The following is a 16,235-nucleotide window of genomic DNA, read 5'->3' as shown; positions in this document are numbered from 1 at the left end:
CGACACGAAGCCAATGTAGCTGTACTACAAACGCTTGGGGAGAGTAACTGGGGCCTGGTGGAGCTGGGGTTGGAGTGCATTAGCAAGTACACAACAAACCGCTGCTGCTGCTGCTGGTAGCGTAATTGATGGTGGCGATGATGGCATAATTGTACGGAGAGAACATGCCTGATTCATATCGTCTTCTTGGGTAAGAAAACTATAAAAAAATCAATGAATCTGCGATTGATTGGGTCTGCACTTGTTTCACCCGTCGAACGTCTGCTGAGAGTGACATGACGAAGGGCAGTATTTTGTTTGTTACGTAAGAAATTTTTAAATTCTGTATTTTGTAGTACATAAACAAACACCTGTTGCTTTGATTTTCCAGATTATTTCATATAAGCTTAAACTTAAACTTGTGTGAAATTGTCATAAATAAAGTTAATGTTTATTGTATTTACCTTGATATAAGTTGTCTCTAGTTCTGCGATCTTTTACGAATATGTGTCTGCAACAAAAAAAAAAATACAAAGTTTTTCATTTAGTAACATGTTTAAATTTTTCGTGAAAAAATTGAGTGAGTAATGTCAACGAAACAACCGAATTAACGTGAATACGATTAATGCTGGTATTTGAAATATTGTAACACTTACTAATTCTAATGTATTGATGGTTATAGGATGCAAAATGTGTCAAAAAGTATCGGATATTTGTTTTCTGTTGTGGGGACGAGTATAGCATGATAGGATAGTCGATACCTTTCACGCAGTCCACCTGGGTTCGATTCCCAACACCTCAAATAGGGTCAGAAATTTTTTCTGGCCTGAAGAGTCGATAGACCTTAAGGTTAGAACCTCTATACTTAAAAAAACAAAAATTTCTGTTGGATATACTGTTCATATTGAACTTGCTCAACAGATTAGTATTCTTACCATTAGCTATCTGGAAATTGTAAGCTACACTTTCTTGCAAACGTTATTCATTGGTTTCGGTACAGATTTCTTGGAGTCTTTTTCAAATTTCTAAATGGTTTCGACTGCCGAAACAAGTTCTCTAAGATGTGCCTCAATCAATGCCCGAAACACTTCAACTTAGATCAACAAAATTGCGAAAAATTGGATTTATTTATTCCTTTTTGTAACTAAGTAACAGTACAGTACAGTGATACACCGTTTTACCGCTGATTTTGCGTAATGTAGGACACGAGATCTGACCAGAAAAGAATCCGTGAATCCTTGTGGTTTCGAATCATGGGAAGAAGTCATTTTAGTAAGCATTTCTCGATGTATATTTCATTGTTCATCGAAGCAGTTGTGATGACGACCTGCGAAATCGTACCGCAGCTACAAATAGCATGCAAGACCATATTTTTGTTACCAATATACTTCTCGTACCGTTCAATATTGCGACACCGGCAGGGATTTGTTATCGAATTTCACGTAAGATTTAGTCGATTTCGACTACACAGTTCGATTTGCAGCAATCATCGAATCGTATAACTTTTAAATTATTGGTCTGATCGATGTTCCTAGATTCGGACTGCGTTTGGCTGTTTCCTATAGGTTCGAAGTATCAGATGTTCACTATGACGAAGAAAATTCTGCCTTTTATGGTCTGATCCCATACTGAAACGTGGGTTAACAGCACGGTTTCTTCGATCCGTACCCAGCTTATTTTCAAAGATGTCATGTCCATTGAACTTCCTAACTCCTCTTAAAGGACCGCGCATGTTCAAATGAACATGAAAACTAATAAACGGTTACACGAGTGGTGAGAGGAGAGTGTAAAAAAAACAGAACACAGCAATAAAAATTGACAGATTTTCAATTATTGTGTATTGATAGCGGTTTTCGACTGCGTCCACACTTTTTGGAACAGTTTTTACTTCATTAAGAAATTTAGGTAAAATAAGAAATAGAGTTGGTCATATGTCTTATTATAGATTCTTAAATAAGGAGTGATATTAGAATTTTTAATCAAAACAAATTAAAAGGAAACACTGAAGTCAAACGTTCGATTTTAGAAAATTAAATTGCTTGGATCTTGCGCATGGGTCATTTAAAGTGGAGCCGCGGCCAAGATTTGCATGAAATAATCTTCAAACATTAAATTATATTGGTCATTCTATTGATTCCAATCAAGATTTCATTAATTTTCTCAAATTTTTCGTGAATTTTTGAAAGTCAAATTCCGTGTAATTCTAACGAATTTGTTCTTTGATACAGTGGCAATCAACCGATATTTTTTTTAAACAACCAACAATTGTTTAGAACAAACATATTCTAGCTAAAAACAAGATTACTTTGTTTGAATTTTCTTTTGTTGGTTTGGAGCAACTATTTTTTAATTTGAAAGTCAACTAATAGTGTTGCTGTTCCAAAAAATCGGGATTTTTCTGCGCACAGTAGTTATTACAAGGTTTATTCGATGAAAAATGGCACACTCATATTTACTCACCAACATTGAACCTATTATATAGTGAATGGAAAACAATTAATGCGTTATGATACACAAAATTTGTTTTATTCAATATCATTTCCCATCAAATTTTGTGCAACCTATTTTTGCAATGTTTCGTAAATTCTTCTTCTGCTCTAATAGTTTTGAAATATTATTATGTAATGGATGGAATATGGAGAGATTTATTTTAGATGAAAACAAGTTTGCTGATTTGAGATGCATTTTCCATGCATTTAAATGTGCATTACTAGTCATATTAAAACTAATAGCAGTTACTTAATTAGGCTTCACGAAGAAACTATGATTTTTAGAGTTTACTCCAGCCATTGGGATCTGTGCAGACCGATTTAGCTGCTTTTGTGCAAGACTTTCGAATTTTTTCTTTAGTTGTAGCTTGTTGTTTGTATTGAGAGAGTTCTCTCTTCACGAGAGCCCAATACCACTCGACAAGTCGCAACTTTGGGCAGTTAGGTGTATTCTCCTTTTTCGGTACAACATGGACTCCATTCGTTTTATATCATTCAAAAACATTTTTGATTTAGTGACAAGATGCCAAATCAGACCAGAATAGCGAGGGAGCACTATGGCTGCGAAAGAATGGTAATAATCGCTTCAATAGACATTATTCACGGTATGTTTTCTTGTTTACCTTCCCGGTAGTGATGCAGTTTTGACTTGATCGGCCACAGCTGCATATTTCCAGCCAAACTGAATACTTTTTGGTAAACTTGTCCTTTTTCTTTGTCCTGAAATACTCCTCTACGCCGTTTCGTTGCATAGCAGTAGAAAAAGATATTCCAGGAATTTATTTAAAATCTTGCATTATCACACAGGAAAACTTCGTCGATTATTCGTGAGCCCAGGTTAAAGCAATCACATTCTGTTTATCATTACGGCTCGGCACAGAACGACTTCATATTCTTTATTTAAATTCTATATTTACTCTGTTGTCTCTAACACGTTACGAGTATAGTGGCAGAATATTAAATGAAGCCAAAACACAGTTTGTTTTTGATTTTTCATGAATTGTAGGAGACGCTTTTAAAGGCCTCTTATAATTAAAGCGAGCGCTTATTTCACAACATCCGCCTACAATTGCCTACCATATCGAAAGCTTATTAGCCAATGCTTTACATAGCAAGTGCAAAGTCCAAAATATTTCGTCAATGACTGTTTTATGAGAGCATCAATCAGTATTCGACATAGAGATACACCTTGGCTGTATAGCTCCTGTTTTTGTGACCTTTCCTAATATTAGTCAGGAAACTAGTGGATCAATATTTGGTTGAAATAATTCCGACGGATGCCACACGGTGTTATTGTTTGGTGGACTTGGTGGCTGGGTTTCAAAAGTATCCTTTTTGGGAATGGAAAAAATGATTCATCAATTTTATAAATTTTCTCAATGTTTTTCTGATTTAATATCCGAAGATTAATTGGTCGCGAAGTCTGGAAAATACTCCTAAGCTTTTGTCTATGAGGTTTGAAAACAAGAAATAGTCATTTGAATGGCTTTGGTACCTCAAGAGAACCGATTTGAGCTAAGAGAACATGATTAATTTTATTTGTTTTTACTATTCATGTTCGCTAAGCTGACATACAGTTAATGTTATTTGTATTTCGCTTATTTTGAACCGAAGTGACGTTTCAGATGAAATGAAACTACTATTTTATGAGAGTGAGAATGTATTACTCATTTATGGGTTTTTGATACATCAAAAAGGGAAATATGTTACTACATATGTTTCGCTGCCCTAATCAAATGTTTTTATCGAGTAAAAATTCCTGAAGTGCCCCCCCCCCATTTTTCGCAACGTAACCGATTTTGAAGTAAGTATTCTTATTTCATAGCTCTAATATCAAACAAACATATTCGTAAAATATTTCATCGATATTCGCAATTTTTATAATCTTTTTAGTTATATAAACTTTTAGACAACTTTTTATTGTAATGCGTCCTTACACTAGAGTTTTTTTCGAATTGTACGAAACTTTGCGAGTTGATAAAAAACTGTTTTTGTCCCAAAATAGAGCAAACATTTTTTTTAAATGTTAAATTTTACCTAACATTTTATTTACATTTTTTAAACAAATTGAATTTAAAACACCTTCTGGGTGCGATATTTGTTGCGTTCAACATGGAAAATGTTGCATATGTTATGAGTTTTCATGATCAGAAAAAAAATTTTTGAGCAACCAGAAAGTTTTCAAAATATTTGATATTTTATGTGCGAGCGCCGCATAAAACGTGCACCGTTTGAAGATAATGAACGGATGCAAAGTTGCCTGGTTATTAGTCCAATGATGAGACTGGATTGCGTTTTGATCGTAGAAAGAATAATGTTCGGCCAAATCTAAACTGACAACTAATTCCCCTTCTTTTATTTTTTTATTCATCTTTTTGAAATAGGATGCTTGTGACCTCACCAAAAAACTCATGTTTCCACAAAACAGGCATTTCTAGCTGGATTTCATTCAAGAATTCACCAACTGATTTACATGTTTCGGTTATTTCACATCTGGAAAGATAAGTTTAACGACGTGATCATTAATAGTACATTACATAACTAGGACGCAAAGTGCGAGATTAATTTTCAAGGTGAAACCGAGAAAATATATCACACGAAAGGAAATTCATCTTTGCGTCCAAAGCACGGACGATATTTTGTGTGTCGGCAGCGAACACTTCGGCATGCAAATTGCAGTTTTCCATCGCGCGGCTTAAAATATCATTTTAACCCAAATTTGCAGTGATTAAATTACCTATCTGTGCTATTCCAAAAACTGTATTTTATCATCGAAATACCATTTTCTCGAAATAATTGAGACAACTCATTTGTGATAACTTCACTTCCACGACATTTTTCGCATTCAGAGAAAAAGCAGTTCGTATGAGGAATATTGCAGACGTATAATTGAATTAAATCATAGTACTTCTTGGTGAAATTAACTCCCTTTTTTGTAATTCTAGTTTCATTCCGATAATTTTCAATTTGAAATTTTCGTGTGTTTTGCAAACACATACGTTGTGCGTTCCCCTCTGCCCTGCTGAAAAGCATTCCTTTGGACGCAGTTTGCGGAATTTTGAAAGAGAAATTTTAACTTCGGGATAGTCTTTCCTGAATTTTTCATGCATTTCATTTATATTAAATAACAGCATTTTTTTTGCACATGGATTCGTGTACCGTTTTCAACAACCGAAACGAAATCTGCCATTCCTGGCAAGACGCGACTTTTCTATTCGAATGAATAAAATGCTTTGACATTTTCAACTATCCAATCTGGTAATTTCCTGCCTCGTTTTTTAATAGGTCGTGATCCATGACCGTTATTGGTCCTTAGTTTCTTAGCACGACGTAATTGTGATTGTCTTTCCATTTTTTATGGTCCTGTTTGGCGGAATTGTGGTTAGAATTTGTATTTTGTCTAAATTTGTATTTGCATTCGATAAAGCAATTCTAATTCCTTCAATATATTCAGCCTCCTTTTTTGATATTGCTGTTACAAGTTTTTGGTCCCGTTCTGAGGTTTGTATAATTTCAGGAAAATTCAGTTTATTATCTGAACATAGTTTTGATAAGCGCGTTATTTTTATTTTCGGTTCACCAACTTCCGCCAAAAACGTATTAATTTTTTCCATTTTCATACTGTTGTCCACTATTTTACTTTCAAAAGTAGGGTCCAATTCATCTTCTTTGGGAAGATTAAAAAGTTCGTCGTCACAAAGCTCTTTTTCTTCATTGACAGGATCAATCTTTTCTTTTTCTTAAGGCGTATCAGGAAAAAAACTGCATTATCACTTCTGTATATATCCCTCCGACAATTATTGCATATATGCGATCCCACAAGATGTTTAAATTTGTTGTTCCATTTGCTTGAAACAATAAGAAGGGTGTTTCGTATGCATTTGTGATCTATTTTATGCAGAGGATTACAACACTTGTTAGGACGACCCATCATATCGGTTGAAAAAACGTAAAATAAAATAAATCGATTTCCTAAAAATATTACACAGGTTGACCCCTTAATACAATCAAATGCATGAATTTATATGTTTATTTCATGCTTTACTGCACTTATTTATAATGCGCGAGCAAAATTCCATGAAAAGTTTCTCAGTAATACAAATTTATGACACTTAGAACAAAGAAACAAACAGAATGTTATTTGTAATGTGCACGCACAACAGATTGCTGTGAGACTAACTGACTAGAACTCGTCATCAGGGAATTGTGTTGGAATAGGGTAAAGTGTTATAATATGCCCCGCTTAAGAAATTATTAAGATATTTCCATGTGTATTAATATATTTTACTCGAGAATGTGAGTATTTCATTGCAATGCGGCTAAGGAACATAATTTTCAATGACTCAAATAGAAAAGATGAGAATTGATTGATATAAACACATTTTTCAAAATGACCACATTCTCAGTTTTTTTCGCTTGCCTCAGACATAATGCCCCAGCAGACAACAACACACAACGAAAGACATTTTACCCCAGTAACTGTTTTGAGATAATCAGTATGTCAAAGAAATGGCGGATAAAACGCTTATTTAGTCGAAGCAAAATCTTACATCGAAAAGCTGCCAAATGAAATTTTCAGTTTATTCATACTTTCCAGCAAACTAAAAGGTGATTTTTTTGAGGTTAGGATTTTCATGCATTAGTATTTGCTCAGATTTTTTGAGGTTATGATTTTCATGCATTATTATTTGCTCAGTATGCTCTGACATTTCATCATGAATAGACTTACTAACGAGCAACGCTTGCAAATCATTGAATTTTATTACCAAAATCAGTGTTCGGTTCGAAATGTGTTTCGCGCTTTACGCCCGATTTATGGTCTACATAATTCTGGTTGAATGGCTACGTAAATAAGCAAAATTGCCGCATTTGGAGTGAAGAGCAACCAGAAGCCGTTCAAGAACTGCCCATGCATCCCGAAAAATGCACTGTTTGGTGTGGTTTGTACGCTGGTGGAATCATTGGACCGTATTTTTTCAAAGATGCTGTTGGACGCAACGTTACAGTGAATGGCGATCGCTATCGTTCGATGCTAACAAACTTTTTGTTGCCAAAAATGGAAGAACTGAACTTGGTTGACATGTGGTTTCAACAAGATGGCGCTACATGCCACACAGCTCGCGATTCTATGGCCATTTTGAGGGAAAACTTCGGAGAACAATTCATCTCAAGAAATGGACCGGTAAGTTGGCCACCAAGATCATGCGATTTGACGCCTTTAGACTATTTTTTGTGGGGCTACGTCAAGTCTAAAGTCTACAGAAATAAGCCAGTAACTATTCCAGCTTTGGAAGACAACATTTCCGAAGAAATTCGGGCTATTCCGGCCGAAATGCTCGAAAAAGTTGCCCAAAATTGGACTTTCCGAATGGACCACCTAAGACGCAGCCGCGGTCAACATTTAAATGAAATTATCTTCAAAAAGTAAATGTCATGTACCAATCTAACGTTTAAAATAAAGAACCGATGAGATTTTGCAAATTTTATGCGTTTTATTGTTTAAAAAAGTTCTCAAGCTCTTAAAAAATCACCCTGTACAGCTACCAAACTTTCATAGCAGAAAGATCCTACGAAAAGATAGTGTTAGTGATAAAATTTTGGTTTAGAAAAGTCTTGAATGCTTAAGAAAAGAAGGAGGGAATTTTGGCTAGCAGGGGCGCTTTATAAGTTTTTCCCCTATATACAAGTCAAAACGTGTCGCAGCTCGCTTTGGTCGCACCCTACCGAGCCCTGCCGTTTCGCTCAAGCGGTGCACGTTTTATGCGGCGCTCGCACACAAAATATCAAATATTTTTAAAACTTTCTGGTTGCTCAAAATTTATTTTTCTGATTATGAAAATTCATAACATATGCAACATTTTCCATGTTGAACACAACAAATATCGCACCGAGAAGGTGTTTTAAATTCAATTTGTTTAAAAAATGTTAATAAAAAGTTAGGTAAAATTCAACATTTAAAAAAAATGTTTGCTCTATTTTGTGACAAAAACAGTTTCTTATCAACTCGCAAAGTTTCGTACAATTCGAATAAAAACTCTAGTGTCAGGACGCATTACAATAAAAAAGTTGTCTAAAAGTTTTTATAACTAAAAAGATTATAAAAATTGCGAATATCGATGAAATATTTTAGGAATATCTTTGTGGATACTAGAGCTATAAAATAAGAACACTTACTTCAAAATCGGTTACGTTGCGAAAAATGGTCGGGGGAGGGGGGGGGGGTCACTGCAGAAATTTTTACTCTATATCTAAATCGCGAAAAACAGGAAGAATATACCTTTAAAATACGCTAAGTCACCGGTATCTGAACATGATAATGGCATGATAATCTTTAAAAACGGGCCAACACTCAACAAAACAACGAACCAAAACGCACAAAAAAAAAATGAGGCAAAATGCGTCCTCTATTTTAAATTTATTTTCTTTTTAGTATTTTCGTGGAAGCAATATTTTCCGGATTGTTCATAAAATTGATCACTTATTTATAATTGATTTTGCTCACACAGTAAGGGTAATCTGCCCTTACCTATGATGCGGTAATTTTGAAGATTATTTAATTGACTTGCAAATACATCATCCGTATTAGAAACGAAAGATGGGCACTTTCGAAGTGGGAGTTTTCGAAGTCATAAGCGGAAAATAGTTTTGAACATTTCACATGAGACGATAACATTGAGTGAAAGTAAAAATATAAACAGTCCTACATGACTTCTTTGAGGCACTGACCGCAAAAGGAGCTCATGATCAGTAAGACGTGAAAGCATCGAACCTAATAAAACGGCGTTTAAGTCAAGTAAACCGTGTTTAAAAATTGTCATTTGATGGTTTATTTGATCAAACACTGATATGAAGATGTGATACAACTTTGCAAGACGGAAGACTTTCTATCAAAAGACTTATTTCGCAAAATGGTCGACTCGATAAATGCCGCTAAGATCCATTTCCGATTGATTTCGATAAACTGCATTCAGAGACATCGATGAAACACATATCGCGTGCAATTCTCCCAAATCGAACGAGACCGTTTGAGGCGGTTTCCACTCTCCCAACCCAATCAATTGCCATGTTTCGATCAGCCAGTCTGGGGTAAAACCGAGTGGTATAAATTGTCAATACGGCGAGTTTCCCACAGCGAAAAAAAACAACTCGAGAAATATTGTGCATGACAATTCTACACTCGTTTATCGTCACGTACTTCCACGTTGTTAAAATGCAAATCGAAACAAATCTGTACACAATCGACAAATTATTCAAACATGCAAATAGCCCCTTCCCAATGGAGTGCTCGCGAATTGCACATTCAACAGATGCATGCAGCCATGATAACACATCACTAGCCAGGATTAGTGCCGGGTCACAGTTCCCGTACCGTCCCGTTTCCTTTGAACCGAATTAAACGCAGCGTACTTTCAACTGTCAACTTTCTGATCTGCTTGGAGGTCGTCTGCCATACCAACAACGCCCACCGTGTTCCCATAGGTTATGATCTCTCGTAGTTTCTGGGCAGTGAGAACAGTTGTACAGGGTGATTTTTTAAGAGCTTGAGAACTTTTTTAAACAATAAAACGCATAAAATTTGCAAAATCTCATCGGTTCTTTATTTTAAACGTTAGATTGGTACATGACATTTACTTTTTGAAGATAATTTCATTTAAATGTTGACCGCGGCTGCGTCTTAGGTGGTCCATTCGGAAAGTCCAATTTTGGGCAACTTTTTCGAGCATTTCGGCCGGAATAGCCCGAATTTCTTCGGAAATGTTGTCTTCCAAAGCTGGAATAGTTACTGGCTTATTTCTGTAGACTTTAGACTTGACGTAGCCCCACAAAAAATAGTCTAAAGGCGTCAAATCGCATGATCTTGGTGGCCAACTTACCGGTCCATTTCTTGAGATGAATTGTTCTCCGAAGTTTTCCCTCAAAATGGCCATAGAATCGCGAGCTGTGTGGCATGTAGCGCCATCTTGTTGAAACCACATGTCAACCAAGTTCAGTTCTTCCATTTTTGGCAACAAAAAGTTTGTTAGCATCGAACGATAGCGATCGCCATTCACTGTAACGTTGCGTTCAACAGCATCTTGGAAAAAATACGGTCCAATGATTCCACCAGCGTACAAACCACACCAAACAGTGCATTTTTCGGGATGCATGGGCAGTTCTTGAACGGCTTCTGGTTGCTCTTCACTCCAAATGCGGCAATTTTGCTTATTTACGTAGCCATTCAACCAGAAATGAGCCTCATCGCTGAACAAAATTTGTCGATAAAAAAGCGGATTTTCCGAATGGACCACCTAAGACGCAGCCGCGGTCAACATTTAAATGAAATTATCTTCAAAAAGTAAATGTCATGTACCAATCTAACGTTTAAAATAAAGAACCGATGAGATTTTGCAAATTTTATGCGTTTTATTGTTTAAAAAAGTTCTCAAGCTCTTAAAAAATCACCCTGTAGAACCGTGGTGCAATCTTTGTGCTAACACGCCTCGTTTGTAGTCCTAGCGCGGATATGCAAATTCAAGCATTTCTGTGGGACTTCCCGTGTAGAAGATACCCAGAAAAGGCCACCACAACTGCAGCGCATTTTATCTGTATCGTTTATTATTATTTTAGTTCTAAGTCGCCTTGGTTGAACAGTAAAGGTGCTTTCAATTGGCAAAACGTGATCGGAATGAAAGTGGTGGCATTTAGAGTACCGAAGGCAAGCATCCTCCTATCCGTGGCGAAGATACGGGAAAAGTCTAACAAATTAGCATGCGAATTGTTGTTTGTTAGATTCGGACTCGCATCGGTAAGCGTTGAAAACTTTTCGCTCTGATTAAGTCTTAACAGCAAGACAAGCAAAAATGGAGCGATTTTGGTTGGCAGGATAAGGACAGTTCATGCGGAGGTTGTTTTTCTATTCGTTGACAGTAGATTGGCAGTTTACATTATAGCTCGATTTTAGTACCTAAAATATAGGGTTTGAAATATTCGACAACGATAACACAAGTTAGTCAAAACAGTCAAATGAACATGATGATAATGTCTGCTTTCTAGAATGTGATGTGTTCTGTTCGATGAAAAGATTGTAACTATTCGATGATACGAGTTACATGACATAATGTTATCTCACACTTCAAGTGTTTGCCAAGGACTACAAATCGTTAAAGATCACAAATGAATTTGTTCAATCAACAAACTGATTAACTACCATCGTTCAAATGATTAAAAACCTGTTTTAATCCACCTAGTGGTGTAATGATGCCTTTCTCATGTAACAATAATATTGTGGTATTCTATTCAAAAATTTTCTCTTCGATTTTTGAAAGAAACCAAGAGATTGTTTATGCATAACATACAGAATAAAACAGTGCTTTGATTGCGTAAGCCATCCTTAAGAAAACAAAGTGGGTTCACTATTATATGCACTTCCGGCACCGGAACTCGAGAACCGGTATAATCAAAGTCGGTTCGTACGGCCACCAACTAACATGACACACAAACTCTTATAGTACGCACTCTAAATTACGATTTAAATGTTTGTTGCGTCCGAAAATATTTTAAGTGACGGTGTACAACATTGAACACACTTTCATTTGAATCTAAGTTTGTGGAAATCGGTCAAACCATCGCTGAGAAAAGTGAGTGAGATTTATTTTGGTATATATGACCACTATTTCCGGTACTTCCGGAACCGGATACCGGAAACCAGGATAGCCGGAATCGGTTTGTTTAGTTGCCTACTGATAATGACTACCGATTTGTGTAGTTTTGAGACCAGTTTAGAATTTTTTTTACGTTTTTTGTTTCGCCGGTTTAAGTGACGGTGTACAATATTGAACACACTGTATCCTATAATTCCGGAAGTCGGATCCGGATGAAATTCAGGAATTCCATATGGGACCACGAGACCTTTCATTTGAATCCTAGTTTGTCAAAATCGGTTCAGCCATCTCCGAGAAAACCTAGTGAGATTATTTGACACATACACACACACACACACTCGATGAACTGAGTCGAATGGTATATGACACTTGACAATTTTCACTGGTCGGTTTTTCAAGTGATTGCATAACCTTTCTATATTAGAAAGGCAAAACGTCGTAAAGCAGTAGTGTACTGAGTAAGAACAGTCTTCTCATATGTCAGAGACCAAATCCTTTCATATCAGGATGAATGGTTTTTAAGAAAGAAGATTCACACTTTCGTTCTTCCTTCGAAAGCCTGCCATCTAGTTGACCGTATTATGGATACTAAAATTTCGTAAACATAACGGTTCGAGGTCAGCAGTGCTACAGATTTAGTATGCTAAAAATTTGCTGGCCGCAGAAAGAATCCAGCCGGAAACGTTTTTTGCTAATTGGTAAATTGAAATCAAATTTCACAAAGCCATCCAATAGTTTACGAAAAGAAAGGGCCATTCAATAGTTTACGACAACACGCGATAACGAAGGAATCTCCCAAGTAAAAATTGAGAAGAGACAATGCGTTTGCATTTTGCCAGAATGTGAAACCTAAAATTGGTGCAATAGTTGATGTATTACGCACAAAACACTCTAATAGCTATCCGGTATAGTATGGAGTATAATGGTCTACTATTCACGCCTTCGTCCATTGGTTTGGCATTGCTGTGGTTAGTGGAATCACTGTTGTAAGAATTTTCTGTTGGTTGATATTGCATCTAATAATTCTATGTATGTAAGTCTGTGCAACTCATTTGTACTAAACCAAGGTGGCCGCTTTAAGATAACTTTCAGAATTTTATTCTGAATCTTCTGAAGCGTTTTTTTCCTTGGTAGGACAACAGCTTGCTCAAATTGCATAACGAATTCTTTTTCTTGTTACCCTTAGTTTTGATTCCTTCGATGCGAAAGCAAGATCTGCATCATATACACTTTGCTTGATCAGACCAAGTAGTTATGGGTTAATGCTAAAAGATAGTGAATTGTGTTTTTGCCACATTTGATGAAAAAGAAGTATCTATGATTATCTTTATAACACAACCTTGAACTGAATTCATTTACGAGCCACCGTTTCGCTTGTAGATGAAGCGCTCCGAATTTGGTCTGAGCAATCTATACCCGAAAGTTTTCAATTGACCCGATAGTTACCGGAACTTCAAAATCGATTGTAAAATTCAGCAAACTATTCTGCGATCGCTGCGCTGCTCAAGTGGTGAGCTTTGAACGAAGCAATAGTGATAATTTTTAGATTTATCCGGAAGATTTAAAAAATTTGCAGGTCTTACATACAAAACCATAAATTGGATCACTTATGACCCAGTGACGTATTGTAATTCGAATAATATTTATGGAGAAATCGAAAGATGGATTTTCAAATTCGAAGTTGGTTGGAGTAAGAGATCAATTGATAAATTATAATCCATACTTCCACCTATTTTGATGGCACACGGCCTGGCAGATCAACATTTTCAATCCTTCGAAGAGTTGGAAAAATGGATTGCTTCATGGATAGCGTCAAAAGAGAACTCCTTTATTCGAGCCGGGATCCGAGAATTGTCGGAAAGATGGGAGAAATATACTTTGAATAATACATCTGTAAGCACTTTTTCGCAATAAAGCTTTTAATTTTGGAAAAAACGGCGGAAGCAAAGTTGTACACTTGATAAAAGAAGCAGACTATTTCAAATAGAATTTCATGTCGAAAGCTCCAAAATTAAACCCTGAAGCACAAATAAAAAAAAACGCGTGGTTTGACATGATGGGGATAACTGTGCATTGCTGAGCAAAGTAAGGGAGTTTCATTTTGGTATATTTGACCTCTATTTCCAGTGCTTCCGGAACCGGAAACTGGGAATCAGGATAGCCGGAATCGGTCTGTTCAGTTGCTTACTGAAAATAGTTACCGATTGGTGTAGTTTTCAGGCCAGTTTAGATTTTTTTTGCAGTTTTTGTTCCGCCACTTTTAGTGACGGTGCACCATTTTCAACGCACTTTACCCTATAATTCCGGAATCGGAAGTCGGATCCGCATGAAATTCAGGAATTCCGCACACACATATATACGCACACAATCACGCACATACATTGCTCAGCTCGACGAACTGAGACGAATGGTATATGACACTTGACCCTCCGGGCCAATTTTTACTAGTCGGTTTTTCAAGTGATTGCATAACCTTTCTATATGAGAAAGGTAAAACGTGAAAAAAATTACATACACACACAGACAATTTCCGATCTCATCGTCCGATCAAAAGTGAGCTTCTCCAGGAATTCTATTACCTTTCTATAAGCAAAGGAAAAAACTACAAGAATCAGCCCCATGGGGTTGTTCGAGCCATTGATGTGGAACAAGGTAACCTAAATTTCTAATGATCTACAATCAAACAGTTCAATCAATCGTCACACTTCTGAATCCGCAGTTGCACGAGAGTCCTAGATTGATCTTGATTAGGAATCAACACCGTACATTGTTTGTTTTATAGCCAACGATATTACACCAATATCCCAAATGTATGCAATTATATCTTTGTACATACCTGCGATATGATTTTGATATTAAAGCTTTAATTAAAGCTTGTGTTCAAGTTTTGTATGCAAAAAGTTATTTTCACAGCGTTAAGTTTCTCTACCATTCTGCGATTTCGGTTGAAGCGATAAACTTCTACTTATTATCAATCGAGTTCATATTATTTAAATTAGAAATTAATCTTACGAACTCAACATGTGTTAGATATTCAAATTTTATTCGATATACTGATAATATTAGACTACAACAACAGAATATTATTCTCAACATTTGCTACTTAGCCATTGTAGACTAGCTGGCGCACCTTCTAGAAGTTTTGACACTTTTTTCCAATCTTTTTCGAACTGTTGAATGGTTTCGGCTGCCGAGACATGTTTCCTAAGATGTGCCTTCGTTAATGCCCAAAATTCCTCAATTGGTCGAAGTTGTGGGCAATTTGGTGTATTCATGTCTTTTGGGACGAAAGTGACATTTTTGGTAGTATACCATTCTACCGTTGATTTCGAGTAGTGGCACGGAGCAAGATCTGACCAGAAGACAACAGGACCCTTGTGGCTTCAAATCATGGGTAGAAGTCGTTTTTGTAAACATTCCTTGATGTATATTTCACTGTTCATTGAAGCAGGGGTGATGAAGGGTTTCGAAACCTCTCGCAGCTACAAATTGCTTACCAGACCATAGCTTTCTTACCAAATTTTTCGACTTCAATCGCTGTCTCGGACTGATTTAACACTTGCCCTTCTCGCACCGTATAATATTGTGGTCCCGGCAAGGATTTGTAATCGAGTTTCACGTAGGTTTCGTCGTCCATGATTATGCAGTTCAAATTTCCAGCAAGAATCGTATTATACAGCTTTCGAACCCTCGGCCTGATCGATGCTTCTTGTTTCAGACTACGTTTTGGTTGTTTCTGCTTCTTATAGGTTCGAAGATTCAAACGTTCTTTCGCACAAAGAACATTTGACTTCGAAGTGCCCACTTTTTTGGCCACATCCCGAACTGAAACCTCCTTCTTTTGCTCGAACGCCTTCAGTATACGTTTATCCAACTGAGGTTTAGCAGGACCTTTTTTTCGACCCGTTTTCGGTTTATCCTCAAAGATGTTATCCTCACCAAACTTCCTGATTGCATTTTGCACGGCTTTTCACTTACTCCTTCCATTTGTTGCTATCTTTCTCAGTGACAGTCCGCGTTCTGTGCACCATTTGTAATGAAAACGAATAAACAACTGCACAAATGGTTAGATAAGAGTGTAAACAACAGGACGCAGCCATAAAAATTGACAGATTCTGAACCATTG

General features: G+C 36.6%; 1 protein-coding gene across 6 annotated transcripts in view; it reads right to left on the bottom strand.

Moving 5' to 3' along the window:
* The window catches only part of LOC131432014 (extracellular serine/threonine protein CG31145), a 224,093-nt gene that overhangs the window by 89,907 nt on the left and 117,951 nt on the right, over nt 1-16,235 (bottom strand). For all 6 annotated transcript variants that reach the window (XM_058598036.1, XM_058598032.1, XM_058598031.1 and 3 more), the window contains exon 2: nt 444-490. The gene's annotated coding sequence lies outside the window, so the exon portion shown is untranslated. The remainder of the gene's footprint in view (nt 1-443; nt 491-16,235) is intronic.

The sequence above is a fragment of the Malaya genurostris genome, chromosome 2, assembly GCF_030247185.1.
Source record: "Malaya genurostris strain Urasoe2022 chromosome 2, Malgen_1.1, whole genome shotgun sequence".
Taxonomy (NCBI): Eukaryota; Metazoa; Arthropoda; class Insecta; order Diptera; family Culicidae; genus Malaya; species Malaya genurostris.
Note: the sequence above shows the minus strand (reverse complement) of the source record. Positions and strands in the feature narration are given on the sequence as shown.